Raw genomic sequence first — 19,823 nt, 5'->3', positions numbered from 1 at the left:
GAAAGGATACAAGATCTGTTATTTCTTATCATATACCTTATATCCCCCTACACGCTAATGTCCAAATAAAAGCTGCCTCCAGTGTTGTATTAGTTATCTATTGCCATATAATAAATCATTCCAAAGTGTAATGGCTTCAAACAATAATTCTCTTTTCTCATTATTTCCATTGGCTGTATAAAGAAGAACTGTTTAGCAAGATGGTTTTCATTTAGAAACTCTCATGAAGATGAGGTGACGGCTCCAGCTGGGGTTGCAGTCATCTGAAGACATGACAAGGACCTAAAGAGCTGCAGTCATGTTCACACATGTAGATATTGTGAGGTGATCTCTGTTTCTCACAGCTTCTGCCTGGAGACATCCCTTTGTACCTCATGGTCCTGTCCATACAACTGCTTCTGTGTCCTATGACATGGTCACCCGCTTCCCCACAAGTAAGTGCTCCTAGAAAGAGAGTAATGCCTTTTATGTCCTTTTCTTCAATGTCATCCACTGTCACTTTCACCAAATTTGACTCAGTAGAATAGACACAAACCACAAAGTCCAATGCATTCTTAAGGGAAAGGGAATGAGGTGCCACTTTTGGAATTAATTATTATCCAAGATTTGTGAACATAGTTAAAACCTCCACAAGTGTGCTCACTCATGGTATATGAATCTTCCAATGCAAATTACAATAGTGTATATATAATGACAAGAAAATCCATAAAAATTTTAAATATATTCCAGTAGGGAAATCTGGATTGAGTTCCTCAAATTTGTCATAACTATTTGAAAAATGTAATAGGACAATTAACTACCACTTGCACTTTATATTTGATGTTCTAATATGTGGCACTTTATTCCCTTATTCATTGATTTCTTTATATTAAATATATGTACAAACATAAGAGTGGGCATGCCTATGCATTTTTTTTTCTTGGTCAATCTGGATAAGGAATAAATTTTAATATCTTTTAACTTTCTGGAGGGAAAATAAGAACTCATGCAAGTTTGGGGAGAGGGGTGACGTGATTATCAGTTTAAAAATTTTGGCAGGTGTCATGCATGAGAGTTACTGAAGGTAGACTAAAGATGAAAGGTGAATTGAGAAGTATTGAAATAATTTAGCAAACAGTCAACAAGAATTAAAACTTATGTTGGTGGGGGCCTCCCCTGGTGGTACAGTGGTTGAGTGCTGGGCTGCGAAGCTGCTCACAGCCTCCGCAGCACCGGTTCGATGCCCAGCTACCAGTGAGGGTCCCACATGGCTCAACAGACCTCTCCTGTCTGGCCCGCTGTTCCCCTCAGCAGTGCATTTCATCAGTCTGCCTGTTCTGTTCCCCACTCTGGCTCTGGTGAATTCTCTCACCCTCCAGTGCTTCTGACTGTACCCAGTGCTTGTATAAATAAATAAATAAATCTTAAAAAAAAAAAAAAACTTATGCTGGTGGCCATGGAAAAGATAAAAAGGAAATGGATTTAAAGATCTGATGAAGCCAGTGCAATTATCCAACACTAAGTAAGATTCTCGTTATTTTTCTTATGGGTGTTTGAGAAGAATTTGTATATCCATTTCACAACTAAAGCACCTTCTTTTGTCATCATGAATGGAAAACAGTCTTAATTGCAAAACTGTGTTTGAGCATTCTTAACCTCTAAATGGAAAATGCACAGCCACACCAAAGTTCATGTAAGCAGAGGAAGCATGAAAGAGTAGAGAAAGTGAGAAACCACCATCATTAGAGCACTCCTATTCTTTGTCATCTTATAGTCTTCAATAAAATGTAACTTGTGGATAAGCTTTTCTGGAGGGACAGATGGTACCAAATCATTAGTCAGAGTTTTAGTTAGTGGTAGAGCTCTGTTGTACTCATACTGTTAATGTATTTTCCAACATATTCCCTGATATATTTTGGAATAAAGTTAATTATAAGATAGAAATATGTATAAAGAATAACAAGGAGGAGAAGTGCTTTGTAACTTTACACACTGGTTCCTATTTGGCTCTGTCACTTTCTATAGTTGTGTTCATGGACATTTTACTTGAAGTTTCTAAACTATGATTTCTTTAAAGACAATAATTCACATTCACTCAAAGAGGAATAAATAAAATAATTTATGTGTGTGCTAAGGACAGTGTCTGAAAAGTTAATGGACACTGATAAATATTTATGACTAACATTATCTTAAAGATTTTATTTAGAAAGATTTGTAATATGGAATGAGCTAAGCTGGTTGAGCTAAGGAAGAGAACTGTGAGGTTCTTTCCTGAAGCTGGAAACTTGACAGTTTGGGTTAGGTAGCAGCAAAACAGACTTATTTTCTTTTTTAATTTTTTATTTATATCTTTCACATTATTGTGTAGTCCCCATAAAATTCCCACCATCAGTTCACCCGTGAAATATCACTATAGTCCCTTGTGCGCTTCTCACCCTTGTTTTGATCCCTTTTCCTCCCCATCCCTCACAGAATGTCTCTGATTTATGGTTGCCTGCTAAGTTTGTTATGTTGTTGTTGTTGTTAGTATTCTTGTTATTTTTTTTTTTCATTAGTCCCTTATTTGGCTCCCATATATTCCTCCTACCATTCAATATTTTTTTCTTTTTCCACAGTCTTATTCTAATTATCTTTTGGGATTCACAACATTCAATCACTGAGAATACAGTCATATTAAGAAATTACTATGATATTCACAAACTTTCTAAGAAAAAAGACACTGACCACTTCAAGCTGGCCCTTCTGAGAGCAGGTGGGGTGCAAGGAGATACAGATTATTTTGTCAGTGAAATTTTTTTCATTAGTTAAGGATCTTGATTTTTTTTAAAGATTTATTTATTTATACAATACCTGGGGTACAGTCAGAAGCATGGGAGGGTGAGAGAATTCACCAGAGACAGAGCGGGAATCAGAAAAGGCAGAGTGACTGAAGAGGGGAGCAGCAGGCACGGCAGGAGAGGTCTGCTGCACCGTGTGGGATTCTGCCTGGCCGGCTGGGAATCAAACCAGCACTGCAGAGGCTGCGGACAGCTTCACAGCACAGTGCTCAAACCGCTGTGCCATCCGGAGGCCCAAGGATCTTGATATTTTGATAATTTCTAGGTATATGGTAAATAGCCTTAATCCCAGTGAGAATTTTGGGCACTCTCTCATTTGATACTGGACAAATTATATAAATGGTTTTAAGCAGGAAAGTAATATGGTCAGCTGTGGCCTGATGCAGCATGACTGATACAATTGTCCAAATGTGAGTGACCCCAAATGAGTGAAACAGCAAGTTCAGTGATGTTGTCACCGACAAAGGACAAAGAATGAAGAAGAAAAAAGAAAAAGAAAAAAAAACATGAGAAGATCTCTGTATTTTGAGACTCAGTTTCTAAAAGAAAATTAATATTAACAGAAGTAAATGAGTTCAAAGGAGAAAGTGTGGAAACTGTTTAAAAATGATGAGCTTGGTTATTAAAACAAATATTTTAGGATGAACAGTGGGCAATTTGCTTTCAAAGTAGCCCTGATTGAGTTTATCAGAAAATATCTGATTCTAATATAAAGGACTTGGACTAAAAATGCTTTTTTAATGTAGAATCAATTTTTTAATAAAATATATCATATTACCTATTTAAATGATAATAGATCCTATTCTAATACTTCAAGAATTCACATTTGCTCTTCCATTTATAGCCAAAGGAAGATTAAAATGCTCTAATCCTTGGATCATATGTATCACTTTCAATTTTTAAAAATATCTTATTGATAGTTGAACTATTCTCAAGCACATAGTAACCAGGTCAGTGTGTTAAACATGATTTTGAAAGCACTTATACTATATTCTCTTTGTGACATGTCAAACAAATTTAAATCATCAAATAAATATTTTATAGTACCTAAAAAAAAAAAAACAACAAAAATTCACAGAAGGATAAAGCATATATTTTTTTTAATGAAAATCATATCTGATTTTCATTGTAGCAAATAATTCAATTTGAACTTCCTGATATATTTATAAATCAGTATGCTATAATCATTGAATTATTATTATAGATTTCTATGTATAATGTGATTCTATTTTTCATTCTGATACATACTAAATTATTATAATAAAGCCCATGTTCTATTCATGTTTTGTTTTGAACGTAATTATCACTGAATAGCTGTTAAAAGGCCCTTCTCACTGGGCAAATCAGACTTCAGACTTACTCACTTAACATGTTTATTCACAACTGTAAGCCATTCCAAAGAAATTCAAGTGGCTCCATTCAAATACAAATGTGCAATTCATAATTTTATAGTTATTTTTTAAACTTAACAAAAAATGCTATCAGTGTACAATGACATTAAAATATAGTTTAAAATATTAATGAGATAAAAATTTTGCATTAGCTACTAAGTCATTTGCCATTTAGAGAAATGTATTTATTTTATTTTTTTTAAAAGATTTTATTTATTTATTTATACAAGCACTGGGTACAGTCAGAAGTGCGGGAGGGTGAGAGAATTCACCAGAGTCAGAGGGGAGAGCAGAGCAGGCAGAATGACGAAGTACACTGCTGAGGGGAGCAGCGGGCGGCAGGAGAGGTCTGCAGCGCCATGTGGGACACTCACCACCAGCCAGGATCGAACCAGCGCTGCAGAGGCTGTGGACAACCACCTCGGCCACCAGGGAAGGCCCAGATGTTATCAATTTTATTGACTTTCTCAAAGATCTATTTTTTTGTTTTATTGATTTCCCCTCTTCCACCATCCCCTTGTATCTCTGACTCTTTCTACCTCTTTCTACCTCTCCCTCCCTCTTAACCTCAGAAATATTGTTTCACTTATGAGTGTCTGCTAGTTTATGATTATGTTGCTTTGTCAATACCTCCTATTATGATTCCCTGATTTTCTCATATAAATGTACAGAAATGTCCAGTATTTGTCTTTATTTTACTGAATTGTTCTACTATACATATTCTCTTCCATTATTCTGTAAATAGTGACATTTTATCTTCCTTATAGTTGAAGAGTATTACATTGAGTGGATACTATAACTTCTCAATTCATCCCATGTCAGTGAGCAAGTGGGGTGCGTCCATGCCCTAACTATTATAAATAATGATTCAATAAACATTGTGGAAAATACAGATTTGTTTTAATTGATAACTTCATATTTTTCAGATACATTCACAAAAGTAGGATTGCCGAATCCCCGTTTAGTTTTTGAAGGTAGGTCTGAATCACCTTTCAAAATAACTGCACCAGTCTCTATTCCCAACAACAGTGTATTAACGGTCCTCTTTCTCTACATGCTCTCCAGTAGTTGTTGTGAGTGGTCTTTTTAATTTGTTCCATTCTCAAAGTTGTGAAATAATATCTCACTCACTATGGTTTTGACTTGCATCTTCTTTATTAAAAATGATACATTCATTATTAAAAAGAGATATATTTTGCCACATATCTCCTGGCTTTTTTGCATATTTTCTTTGGAGAATTGTCTATTTAATCTGCTACCCATTTATTAAATAAGTTGTTGATGATGTTAAATATGTTATTTGTAGAGCTTAAATATTAATACCACCAGTTGTGTAATATGTGAAAATTATCACTTTTTTTTTTTAATCTAAGGTATCCCATGGGACACACACATTAAAAAAACAAAACAAAACAAAACAAAAAACCAGCAAATCATTCCTCATCCTAATAAGGATGAAGTCAATGTGCCTTATCCAGTGAACTAAGATATTCCTCTGAAGAAATAAACTTTGTTGGTGCTAACACATGAATGAAGGATTATAGGTCCCTTGTTCTGCATCACAGATCATAACCACGTAATCATTCAACCAGTTATAAGAAATTGCCTACATTGGCTATTGTTTCAGATTTATAGAACAAAATTCTTATTCTTCCTGACATGAGAATCCTCTTCACCTTAGCACCTGACACAGAATTTTTCACAGTTCTTAGAAAGTGATAGTTACCCATTGAATTTTGAATCCCCTTGTTTCAGTATAATCTTTTTCAACCACTAATCCATCAATTTTTATAGTATCTATCACTGAATAACAAAACACCTCAGCATTTAATGACTTAATATATCAATAAACATGTATTCTATCACACAGTTATAGTGGGTCAGAAATCCAGCAGTATCTTAAATAAGTAGTTCCTGCTCAGGGTCTCTGATCAGTTTGCAGTCAAGAAGTCAGCCTGAATAGGCAACATTTGTAGGGTTAGCATGCAGCCTTTAACCACCCCCTCTATTCCTACCCCCACTCCTGTTAGGAAGGAGTGTATTAGGAAGGGGCCTTGGGCCTGGGGCATTTCTTTCCCAAAACAGAAAGAGTCCACAAAATCTGTGCCAGACTTACCACATTCTGTGGGAAAATCTTTCGTTGTTTCATGCTCAAGGAGTACTCTTTTATCTCTGCTTGAAGAGTGCACATCATATGGCACCTGGCCAACTCCACTGTTATAACTGTCTTCCTCAGGGAAGGAACAAGGTCTTTCCACCACAGCCTGAAGCTGATCTTGCTATCTCTTTTCTTATGTAAATAAAGTGTTATGCTATCAAACACTTGACTGAGTGGGTTTTCCTTGATGACTCTAATGCCAAGCAAAATACAAAAGGCACAAGTGTTAAGGGTTCTCCCCTGGGATGATCATACAACTATCTTTTTTTCCTTTTTTTTTTTTTTTTGAGGAAGATGGACATAAATGCAGATATAATTAGTTTTACCTACTCTCTTTTTTCTAAAAACCTTCAAATAAGGAGAAAACCATTCAGCAGCAAAGAAATAAATCCTCACCAAAACACTTGGATTTGAAATGCTCCTATAGATTCTGTAGGTCTATGACACAGCAATTTGGCTCTTCATATACTTCACTTTTGAAGATGTGACATTTAGCTCAAGGGAGAAAACAAATTTAAATCTAAAACCTCTGGTGAAAGATAAGGAAAATGGTATTAAAACCAGTCTCAGTAGAGCACAAGCTGATTGCTGCTCAAGTCTTCCAAAACACACCTTCACCAAAGAATCGTTTTTCTTAGGCACTAAAATCTGGATGTGTCCACTCTGGGCTGCCCAATAGTGCAGGTAGGAACAAATTCAAAGATTCAAACACAACAATAATTTATCAGCAGAATAGACTCTGAAAAACAACATACCACTGAATCATTAGAAGACCAAGAAGGAAAAAAATCAAGATTAAAGAAAAAACAAAACACTGGACTGCAAGGAGGTAGATACTTTTTCTTCACATGTGAAAATTTTACAGAAACTGTGCTAGGCTATAGGCATTTTGATCATTCTAACATGAAATGGAAAACAGATTTTTTTTTTTTTTGTGAGCAGTTATTCATGTTTCTGCCCCCTCATTAAAACAAAAAAAAATCCTTCAGCAGAAAGATGAGAGCATTATTCTTGCTCAGGTCAGGGAGGACCTGAATGTTCACTAATGTTAATAGTCCTACTCATGCCAAACTGGTACCAAATAACAATGGTAAATGCCTTCCCATCAAATTTGCATCCATTAAAAAACTTGGATATACAACAATATATACCACGACACTTAGGATTTAAGAATTGCATATGTACAAATGTATTATCAGGGCCTCCTGATGGACTAGGGATTAAGTCTCAGAGCTACCACCACTATGGCCTGAGTTACATCCCAGGGCAGGGAGCCACATGGCACAACATACCTCTCCTATCTTGCCTGCTGCTCCCCTTAGAAGCGTATTTCAGAAGATCTGTCTGTTCTGCATTCCCTCACTCTGGTGAATCCTCTCACCTCCCCCCTGCACCTCTGCCGGGTACCCCAGTTGTACATGAAAATAATTAAATAAAATCTTAAAAAAAAAAGGGTCTCATCAATTTTTCCCAGTCATTGTGCAGGGCATGCAGGTGTGTTTTGGAATACCAAGCAGCAATCAGCTTGTGTTCTACTGAGACTGGGGATAATGCCATTTTTATCTTTCACCAGAAGTTTTAGATTTAACTTTTTTTCCCAATGAACTAAATGTCACATCTTCAAAAGTAAAGTATATGAAGAACCAAATTGCTGTGTCATAAACCTAAAGAATCTACATGAGCAATTGCTAAAGCTATAATTTCCCCGGGTTGTTAATCAAGAAGGCATTGTGTAGTGAACAAAGGCATGCTTACAATAAAGGACACCTAGACTTTTCACAATCGGATGATTTAATCACAGGGAGTCTCTATCATGGTTTCCTTTCCTCTTTGAAAATCTATAACTAGATAGGGATACATTTTTTTATGATTACCTATTTTTAAAGAAAAGAAATTTAATGTAGATAAATTGGATCCACAAATAAGTCTAGAGTACAATATTCTCTGGGAGTCATCTCTCCAAATATTTATCTAGAAATTTCTTATGAAAGTAAAATAATTTCATCTTCATAAAATCTCGTATGTTTTTCTGCTAATGTTCTACTAGAGTAGATGATTCAAAGAAGGAAAAAAGGGAAAGAGATACAGGGAAAACAAAAAGAGAGAGCAATGTTAATTATCACAGGAACAAACTGAATCGTGATGCTATCTATATTACAGTAGTTTAATTGTTTCATTCAATCATACTGCTTAACCTGATCTTGGCCTCTTACCCATGTACATCTCTAACAAAACTTCGATCCAGTTCTAGGCTTCTGTAGAATCTTCAATGTCATTATTTCCAACTGATAAGTTAACTCACTGTATTCCAAATAAATTTCTTATCCTCAACTAATGACTTAATTCTTGCTTCCCTGATAAAAACAGTTCTTAGAAGATAATGTAATCATCTTTCCATTAGCAAATCTACCAACTTATATATGACCATGTGTTGGTTTCTTTCATCCATAAGTAAGTGATTACCACCAAGAACTAAATCACCAACTATGCCAAACCCCCCACTTTTGGCCAGCATCTCCTTTTAGTCTACTCAAAATTTTGCAGTTGCATCAATTTACTCTTTTCTACAAGAAAATTCTCATGGCTTGTAAATCTCTTGTTGCTCTGATCTGTGTCTATTTTAAAGAAGTTTCTCTAGTCATGTTCCAGTCTTATTGGCCTTCTTGCCATTATTTACCCACTCCAACTCACTTTGTAAGCTATTCTATCTGCCCAGAAAAATTTTCTTCCAAATGTTGAATGTCTCCTTATTTGTTAAAATTAGGTCTCACATCACTTCTACCCTAAACATATACTTAATAATTCTTCTTATTAAAAATTACATAGTATGTAAGTGATCACTCCCCCCTACTTGACATTCTTACCCATTGCATTAAAATTCTGTACACTCTCCTAGTTCTTCACTTTTTTTTAAAAGATTTATTTATTTATGCATACAAGAACAAGGTGTAGGCCAGAAGTGTGTGTGGGGGGGAGAGGATTCACCAGAGAGGAAGTGGGGAACAGAACAGGCAGATCAACTGAAATACACTGCTGAGGGAAACAGCGGGTGAGTCATGAGAGGTCGGCTGCAACATGTGGTTTGCTCCCTGGCCAGGGATCAAACTTGTGCTGCAGCTGCTGCAGATAGCTTCATAGGTTGAGTCTTAACCCCTTGCGCCACCAAGGAGGCCCCTAGTTCTTCACTTTTTGTGTAATTTTTGTAATTTTTTACTAAGATAACATTCTTTTACAATGCTATATATGACTCAGAAGTATAAGTTCAGATCTCTTTAAATGTATGTTTACCATACCACACTCATCACTAAGGCACCCATAATCTTCCACCATAGCCCTGGTTCTTCTTTAAACATCCTCCTTTCTCATCTGCAGTGCCACTTTTTAAAATCTTATTTAACCTCTTAATGTTAACATTGTCAGGGTCCTTTTCTCTTTCATTCTACAAATGTTGTCCTGCTATTCTCACTCACTATCTGCTGAAATTACCTTTAATCTCTGCTATTATCTATGCCTGTCATCTCAGGAATTGTATGCAGAAATTCCTACCTATCTAATTATTTATTAAGCATGTCAATTTAGACTAACAGTACATTAAACGCGACATATTCCAAACAATTCATAAACTTACTCTTTCCTGCTTTTTTCCAACTTACCTTTCTTATATTTTCTGTCTTGGTTATGCCACTATCAAGTTTCCATTTACCCAAACCACAAAACTTGAAGTCGTTCTTCATCTCTCCCTTTTCCACACCTGTCAAATTCAATCAGTTGACACTTTATCAAAACTTCCCACTGCTAGCTATTTCTACTTTTAATATATAAATTCAAGTGCTTGTCATTTCTTGCCTGGACGTCAATGAGAGTTTTTCTTTTATGTACATGTACTGGTTGCCTACCTGGTAGTCATTTTTCATTCCCTTCTCTTTTTTCAAAAAACATAGAATTTATACTTTACTTTTGGAAACTAAGTCTCCCCAGTTTTTTAGCTATCCCCCAATATGGTTTGGATCAATATGACTACAAGTTCTAGACATAGTTCATATTGATCGAATAATATGCATGCTCTCATCATCCCTCACACTGTAGAGTTCAAATTGGGTGAATAAAATAAAAATTCAAAATCAATGTTTAGTTATTTGAGGAAAAAACACTTCTCAGATTTGAAAGAGTATGTATGTAATCACAGTCCAATGAAAGCTCTCTTTTTTACCCTGAAAGGAGCCAAAATGAGAGCTCATTGAGGAGACCATGGAGGACTCAGAGAAAAATGATGTCTAGGGCCTCCCTGGTGTTGCAGGGGGTTAAGTGTCAGCACTACGAAGCTATCTGCAGCCATGCAGCATGAGTTTGATGCCTGTCCAGGGAGGTTACTCTCAAGGTGCAGCAGACCTCTCCTGTCTCACCCACTGCTCCCCTCAGCAGTGTATTTCAGTAAATCTGCCTGTTCTGTTCCCCACTCTGTCTCTCGTGAATCCTCTCACCCCCCACACCTCTGGCCTGTACCCCAGTTCTTATATACATAAATAAATAAATCTTTAAAAAAAAGAGAGAGAAATTATATCTAATCCCTGACCAAACCCACACAGAGTCCACTTCAACACTGCTTAAGGCCCAATTAATCATCTTTAAGCTGTAAATGAGCTCATGTCTAATTTTCTGTTACTTGCAACTAGGCATTCACTAACTTAGTTTGATTGCCCTCAAATTTTTCATAGTTACTACAGGAGTGATATTACCCTCTTACCAACAAATTTAATTTTGTCACAGTTAAAAACTCTTCAGTGGATTCAGGATAAAATGCAAACCCTATAATCAGCAAATGCTGAAGTTCTACCTTTTCTGTAGATCTGCCAAAATTGTCAGGATATAGTACTTTAACTGGTGATTATTTTTTGTATTAATTGTATCATTATTTACTTTAGTAATGTTGTCTACAACACCCTCCATAAATGACGTTATGGGGTTACAACTCTTCAAATGTGTGTTACTATACCAACCCACCACCAAAGCTCCCATACTCTTCCACCATTGTGTTCCCTTCCCCCTGGGGACCCACCCCTCATACTTACCTTCTGGTAGACTCAATTCTACACTAGAATTCTAGGGCTTGTTTTGGCTTAGCTTTTCTATTTTGTTACTTTATGTTCCACATATGAGTGAAATCATCCAGTTTTGTCTTTCTCCTTCTGATTAGTATAACTTGGCATAATCTCCTCAGGTCCATCCATGTTGTTGCAAATGGCAGGATTTCATCCTTTTTTGTAGCTGGATAGTATTCCATTGTGTGCATGTACCACAGCTTTTGGATTCACTTATCTGGTGTTAGATACTTAGGTTGTTTCAAACTTTCAGGCATTACACATGCCATGTTTTGCAAATACTAATTTATGCCTGTGTGCATATATCCCTTTGAATTAGGGCCTTTGCTTCTTCAGTTGGATGCCTAGCAGTGGAATTGTTGGTGTATATTATAGACTGAATCTCAATATTTTGAGAATACTCTATGTTATTTTCCACAGGGGCTAGACCAGTCTACATTCCCACCAATAATGTAAAATGGTTCCTTTTGCTCTACATCCTCACCAACATCTTTTTTTCTCTGGTCTTTGTGATGTGGGTCAACCTCAGAGCTGAAGTGATATCTCTTTCTGGTTTTGATTTGCATTTTAATAATGTTTTATAGTTTTCATTGTACTGGTCTTCCACCTGCCTTAAACTACAAATAATGGGGATAGACAGAGAATACGTAAATATAATGAAGGTCGTATATGGCAAACTCACACACACCTGACATATTCAATGGTGAAAAGCTGAAAGCTTTTCCCTATGACCAGGTATAAAACAAGGATGTCTGTTTTTACACTGTCATTCAACATAGTATAGGAAGCCTTAACTGGAGTGATTAGGCAGAAGGAAAATATAAAAGGAATCCAGATTGGAAAAGAAGAAATAAATCTATTACCATTTGCAAAATGCATGATAATATGCATTAAAAAAAACCCTAAAGACTCTACTAAAAATATATTAGAACCAATAAATCAGTGAAGTGGCAGGCTACAAAATCAATATGCAAAAATATGTTTTCCAAATGCAAACAACTAGAAAGAGAAATAAATCAATAGAATAATCCTATTTATAATCACATCAAGAAGAATTAAACACCATTTTTTTTTTTCTAAAATACTTTCCTCCTAGGAAGTCTATAATGCAATTCACAGTGCAATTGCCTCTGTGAAATATCAAACCCTTGAGCAAATTCACTTACTATCTGTGTGGACTTTCCCACCAGATTTACAGTATGACTAAATTTATGTTTTAGAAACACCACTCTTTCCCATAGTTCCTGATACAGTCATGATTACTAGTTTCTTAACTTTCTCCTTAACTAGATCACCAGTCGCGTATTTTATTCATTCTTATGCTCCTACAATATTTGTCATATGCTCAAAAATGTTTCTCAAATGAACCAAACACACAAAATTTACCTAAGTAAATTTTATATTCTATTTGTAATATGCACATAATCTTTAAAACCAAAATCAAAGTCCAAAATCAAAATCAAAGTCCATGGGGATACTCAAAGGTGATTGCCTCACAAGAAGTGGTACTCTTTCCGACTGAGATCATTCAAAGATAGACCTTTCAGATAAAATATAATGAAACCCAGAAAGGACTCTTCCATCTCTGCCTTCTATGTGACATTCTCTATATGTGATAAATTTGAAATGAAGAACCACAAACAGAGGTAATATAGGACAAATATATTCTTAATGATGTGATCTCTTTCAGCATGGAAGACACCTCCTTAATCTTTTTTGTAGAAGCAATATGTTCCCAGGTAAGGTTTTCAATTTTACCAGCTTCATTTTATGCCAAGAAAATGATCCCTATTATTTGCATTAGTGAAATATAACTTAAAACCAGTAGAGACAAATTTTAAATGGCCAATATCTTATTGCTTTTTTATAATGATCTGTTTTAAGTAACTCTCTTCTTTCAAGTAGCTTTTATTTGTATTTCTAACACAATTCTGTATGCTTAAATGTTTTTTGCACATGTGATAGTTTTAAATATCAGTTCTGTTATTGTATTTTCCATTTCTAGTGGAATCAGCAAAAGAAGACAAAACTTGTATAAAACTGAATGAATTCATTCATTCATTTTATGACTCTTCAATCATACCTTATAATCTTTTCAATTATTTTAATATTTATATTATTTGTCTTACAGTGTAATTTGTATCAAGTTGACAACTGTGAACCTGAAAATTAAGAACATATTTTGATACTGCTTTTTGAATGTGGGGCATTTTGTGGTGCAGATGTTCTAGTAATTGTGAGATACTGGAAAAAATCCCCCTTCAGTGGTGCTCAGATTCATGCTTCCCGCTGTGGTGTGGTGAGCAGCCTGACGCTAGCACACTGTGCCCCAATGTGAAACATATGAGACTAGAGCTTGATGCAGTCTCCCTCCCTTCAAGGTGTGTTTCCATCATCACCACCACTGTTTTTCTCCCCTGACAGTCTCCCACTCAACAATCTTAGAAGGTAGGCATTCCTACATTTTTTGCTTTATTTGAAATATGCATCAAAAAGTATAGTTCCATTATGAGAGGATATATTGACTACAAACACACTAAAATGAGTATATTCTTAAAACTAGTAAATGTTTACATTTAATTTTGATTTTAAAGAAATATACTTGCCACCTGGTTTCATATTATTTATTTATAGCCATCAAGAACAGAAATTTGATTCAAAGGGCTCTCTATAAAGATCTTATTGATAAAACACTTATTTCCACACCACTGTTATTTCCATTACTCAAGGCGTAGATTTAACCAATCTTTATATACCTATAGTAGGGTGATTCTAAAGTAATTAATTCAGTTGTTTCATTTCTTTCCCCACACAGATGGAGAGTTGGGACCTTCTGTGTCCTGGGATGGGTCTGGGGCTGTGCTCAGAAAATGTTTGATTTCTAACTCTGGCACACACTCACCATTTGTGCAAACTCAGCATCTTGTTGGGCAGATGGCTTTTAAGATTGCAATCAAGTGTGTCTGTGATCAAAATGGAAAGCACAATGACTTCACTTAAATCCAGATAAAAATCAAATCATTTTTACATATTTGACTACTCTATTATTTTCTTAATGATTCATAAGAGGAAATTCATTATAAGTTTTTGATGATACGTTTCAAAACCTGAAAGTATTTAGTAAAATAAATTATCTTTTTCTTCTAGTATCTTTTATTAAGACGAATGTTTAGTTTATAGATTATTTGGAGATGTGCTCATTTTTCAGGACACAAGTAGATGATGTGCAAGATGGGACAAGCTATATCTAGAGGATCTTACTTAGGGATGCTTGCAGGGGTCAAGGGATTCCCAAAGACTTTCCAGGAGCAGCAGTTAAGAGTCTTGCAATAGATTAGCTAAGAAAGTATAGGAATTGCTCTATGTGTGATACCTTAGGGGTCCCCAAAGAATTAACAGAAGTATCTCATGAAAGTTAGAGAAGTAGAAGATTGGTGGTTGCCAAGGAACGGGGAGACAAATAAGTAGAGATGTTCAAAGGGTACAAATGTTATAAGATGAATAAGTTTTTATGCACAGTATTGTGACAATAGTTAGCAATACAGTTTTGTGTATGTGAAAGTTGCAAAAGAGAAGATCTTAAATGGTCTCACCACACACACAAATACTGTGACTATGTGAGGCCATGAATGTGTTAACTAACCTTATTGTGGTAATCATTTCACAATATATACATATATGAAATTATTACAATGTATAGCTTAAACTTATACAATGTTTCATATCATTTTTATCTCAGTAAACCTGGAAATATGAAATAATAAAGGAATCAATCTACTTTTTCTGCCTTTCAGTTGTTGGAAAATTATTATCTGAGACCATAATAGGGACAAGTCTGTAAACAAATGTTAAGAGTCTATAGATGACAGGGTGAAAGTTAGGGAAAGCCTGGATCCTCACATCCTTAACATCATTGTTAAGTTATGGAATTAATCTTTGCAACTCACATGAGGATATGTTATGTGACAGCAACACACACACATATATATGTCATAGAGATAGCATATCCAATATATTTATGTTTAAATTAATGTGGACTCAATATAAACAATTTATATGGGCTGTTACCTGAAGTTAAAGTCGTCCATCCCACCTCATAAATGTGCTAAGAATTATACAGACATATATGGCCAACTTAAAAAGAAGTTGGGAAAAGTTTATATATTCTACTGTCTCATTTGTATAGGATTGACAATGAGCTCTGGGATTCTTTAATTATCTATCTATTAGTAAATGGTGAGGGGTTATGTAATATCCAATTACTCAGTTAAATCCCACGCTATTAATTATATGTCACACAGGACATCCATATACTGATTGATTATACTCTGAACTGGAAACCATTCTCACCTTTTTCCTTTTGGGACTTTGCCACTATATTGTTATTGCAACACCTGTAACTTTGTTGTCCATTGCACAAATATTCCATGATACCATCATCATTTTTAATCATTTTGTAATTATGGAAACATGCTAGATAATTCCCAAGGCCAGACAGAAATGTGTTATTCCCATTAGCATTTTCTTGCTTAGCATTTAAAGGCAATATAGTTAACTCTGGACTATTTTACAGTCAAACACGATTTATAAGAACTGCAAGTTTGTTTATTATTCACATAATAAACCATTAATAAGCAAGTGGTCAATATAAAATTACTGAGTGAGAAAATTAAAATGCATATGGTAATAGGTCAAAATTTTCCTCAATTTCTACTAAAAACAGCAGAGGAGGGAAAGGGGAAGTTAAAACAGTGATAGTAATGGTTCTTCTTGTAACAAATGCTGCAACTGACAGGTATACAGAAAATAGAGGTAGCAGTGTATTTTTCATTACAAGTCAATAGACTCTGCAAAGCTGTCAAATGTTAACTAGCTTACCTTCTGCTCTTTGCAGAAAGGTTAATGGATACAGCACATTTTCCAATGTGACTCTGAAAAACAAAGAATTACAAATAGTATGTTGTGGTATTTGTTTTTCTTCTTTTTTAGCCTACCCTATGTAAAATCTAGAAGTTGAATGCCACATCAAAGCTTCTAGCTATCAAAAAATTGTTAGTGATCACCTAGGTGGGGGGTGGGGTGGAGAAGAGTTAGTGCTGGAGTGGTAAATGAATCTCTGGTTGTTGCAATGTGATGTTAGGAACGAATCTTTATTCATTTGAGGATCAACCCTTTAACTTTAACCTTTTGTAGGAACATGTTCTTTATTTACCATTTGTCTTGTTTATTGGAGAATATTTTATAACTCTATATTGTAAAAACTCTATATTGTAAAAAAATAACATCAAAGAGTATGGCTAAGCTGTATGTACAGAATATAATAAATGACAGGTTAACAAGCAGCTTTTTGTCACTCCTGGTAAGAATGTAAGAATGAGAACATTATCATTATCATTACTAATATATAGTGAAACATATATATCTCGATCAGAACAATTACAAACACATATGTATTCCTAAATAAGATTATATTTAATCTTATATGTTTTTAGATATTTTATCCATGGAAACATACCGCATATACTGCTGTGTGACTTGCTTTATCAACTGAGATTTCTGCTTTGGACATTTATTTTGATGGCTGGATCATTCAATTATCTTCACTCTAGAATTTGTTGTTAGACACATGGCTACTTTAAACATTATTATGCCTGTTTCCCAGTGCACTTGGGAGTGTCACTTGGGTGTATATTCAGGCATGAAACTACTGGATTACAATATTTGTGTGAAATTGACACTCAGAGCAACAAGGAATAACAGTTTATGACCTACAATTTTAAATATTTTAATTTTTGTTGGTCTGATACATGTAAAATTATCCAGATTGTAATTTTATTTGCATTAGATGAGAATATGTTGAACACACTTTTCAAACATTTATTTAGTTTCTTTGTTGAGGTTTAGTTTCTTTGTTGAGGTTATATAGAATTCTTTTTGACTTTTTATTATTTTGGAGTACATCTCTACTAATTATGAGAAATAACTTGTGTATGGTCATGATTTGGACTTTCACTGTTTTAAGGCACACATTGACATACAGATGTCAATTTAAATGCACTCAGATACAACAACTTTTCCTTACACATTTTATACATTATAATTTTTCCTACCTTAGCTTTATAAAGATTAGTTCAAGTTTTTCTTAGATTATTTCAGATATTGTCTTAGACATTTTTTTTAATTTTCCTGAAATCGTTTCTATATGCTTAGGAATAAATAATGCCTTTGTACCAGTTCCTAAATAATATTCCTAAATAATATTCACTAAACTTCAGTGCTACATTTGATATAGCCAAGTTTCCATATTTATATTTATCTATGTGACACATATAAAAAACCTTAGACATTTATGTACACATATTTAAATACACATAGTCACAAAATATTTTAGAAATGGAAATAAAGCTAACAGAATTTCAGCAAATATTATGTTTTGAAGAATATTATTAAAATTTAAGGAATTTTAGGAAAATTAAATAGAAGATAGCATCTCATAGAGAGAAAGATTCAGTTTTAGCTCTGCAATATTGGTCTAATATTCCTATCTCTGTCTCATTAGTATCCTGATTTAAGTATTATTTCTTCGCAATGTGTCATCTGACAGGAAAATATCTCCTTCTTCAACAGAAGAATATTAAATATTGTAATCCTTTTCTTTTTTGTAAATAGTTTTAAAATATATATTCATTTAATGAGAAAGTTGCAGCTTTGATGTGAATAAAATTGAATTTAGAAAAAAATAGACCTGGGTCTTTCTTTAAAAAAAAAGATTTATTTATTCATTTATTTATGCATAGAAGAATTGGGGTGTAGGCCAGAGGTGTAATGGGGGGCGGGTTGGAGGGATGTGTGTGTGTGAGAAAGGAAGAGAGAGAGAGAGAGAGAGAGAGAGAGAGAGAGAGAGGATTCATCAGAGACAGAGTAGGGAAAAACAGGCAGATCTACTGAAATATACTAAGGGGAGCAGCAGGTGAGACAGGAGAGGTCTGCTGGCCATATGTGGGTTAGATCCCTGGCAGGGGTTGACCTCAGGTAATAGTGGTGACAGAAAGAAAGCAATGAGACTTAACCTCTGCGCCACCAGGGAGGCCATGGACCTGGGTCTTTCTAAAGCTGAGTCTCCCTACCTACGAGCGTGCTTTCTTCCTCTTGCCATCTATTTAATTCTTCCTAAATTTCTTAAATTTTAACAATATTCTTCAAAATGCAATACTTGCTGAAAATCTGTTAGTTTTATTTCCATTTCTAAAATATTTTATAACTGTGTATATAAATATATGTACGTAAATGTTTTAAATTTTTATTGTGAATATAAAGTAATGCAATCAAATTTTATTGATATATCTGACAAACTTGTTTAAATGACTTCATAAATTCTAATAATTTTAGACTATCAACTACTGCTTGCAATTTTTATTTTTTATTAAAGAGCCATATGGTCTCTAGCAATTATTCAGCTGTGCCAACGTGGAATGAACACAGCCATAGACAATACATATATGAGTACGCATAGCATGGGTGTGTTCCAATAAAACTTCCTTACAAAACAGGTGGAAAGCTAGTTTGGGCTATTAACCCTTCTTTGTTGATTTCTGCTCTAAGCTATCACATAAGCTGCCAATAGTAACAATTTTGTTTCTTCTTTTTTAATACCAATTTACTTTATTCATATATTTTTCTAGCTGTACTGGCTAAGAAACCTAAAATCTTTGATGGGAGAGTTGCCATAGGACATCTAAATTTTGTATCTGATTTTTTTTTTATTTTTATTTTACCTTGTATTTTTTTTTAATTGAGATACCATTGGTTTACAACACTGTATATGATTTAGGGATACAGGTTCACACCTCTACAGATGTATGTCACCACACCAAACCCACCATAAGAACACTCATCATCCTCCACTATAGTTCACTGAGCCCCCGCAAAACTTTGCTCCCTACCTCTACTCTCCCTCTCTGGTAGTCTCAATTTTACAGTCAAATTTCTAGAGTTTGGTTTGGTTTGGTTTTGTCTGCTCTTTTGTTTTGTTTCTTTATATTCATACATGAGTCAAGTCATTTGGTATTTGTCTTTCTCCTTCTGAATTATTTTGCTTAGCATAATCCCCTCCAGTTTCTGATTTTAAAGAAAATGTTCCTAATACTTCACAGATGTATGGTAGTTGTGGTAGATCTGCATGGATTCATCAGATTATGGAAGTTTTCGTCTATTCTTAGAGAGTCTATGAGCCCATTTATGATTTTTTCTCTTGCTTCTACTAGGATGTTTTACTGTTTTTTTTTCTTTAATCTGTTCATGTTCAAATTCCACTAATAAATTTTGCTATATTAATCTATATCACATCTCTTGCACATAA

General features: G+C 34.6%; 1 long non-coding RNA gene across 4 annotated transcripts in view; it reads left to right on the top strand.

Moving 5' to 3' along the window:
* LOC119252704 (uncharacterized) overlaps positions 1-16,897 on the top strand; it is a 60,003-nt gene extending 43,106 nt beyond the window's left edge. Inside the window, exons 2-6 of one of the 4 annotated variants that reach the window (XR_005126895.2) lie at positions 184-434; positions 5,134-5,181; positions 13,155-13,203; positions 13,596-13,912; positions 14,280-16,897. This is a non-coding gene — a long non-coding RNA (uncharacterized LOC119252704). Of the gene's footprint in view, positions 1-183; positions 435-5,133; positions 5,182-13,154; positions 13,204-13,595 lie in introns of all 4 variants that reach the window. The other 3 variants (XR_008553287.1, XR_008553286.1, XR_008553285.1) reach the window with 3 other exon arrangements.
* Positions 16,898-19,823: the final 2,926 nt, after the last annotated feature.

The sequence above is a fragment of the Talpa occidentalis genome, unplaced genomic scaffold, assembly GCF_014898055.3.
Source record: "Talpa occidentalis isolate TD23 unplaced genomic scaffold, MPIMG_talOcc4v2.1 talOcc4.2, whole genome shotgun sequence".
Classification (NCBI taxonomy): domain Eukaryota; kingdom Metazoa; phylum Chordata; class Mammalia; order Eulipotyphla; family Talpidae; genus Talpa; species Talpa occidentalis.
Note: the sequence above shows the minus strand (reverse complement) of the source record. Positions and strands in the feature narration are given on the sequence as shown.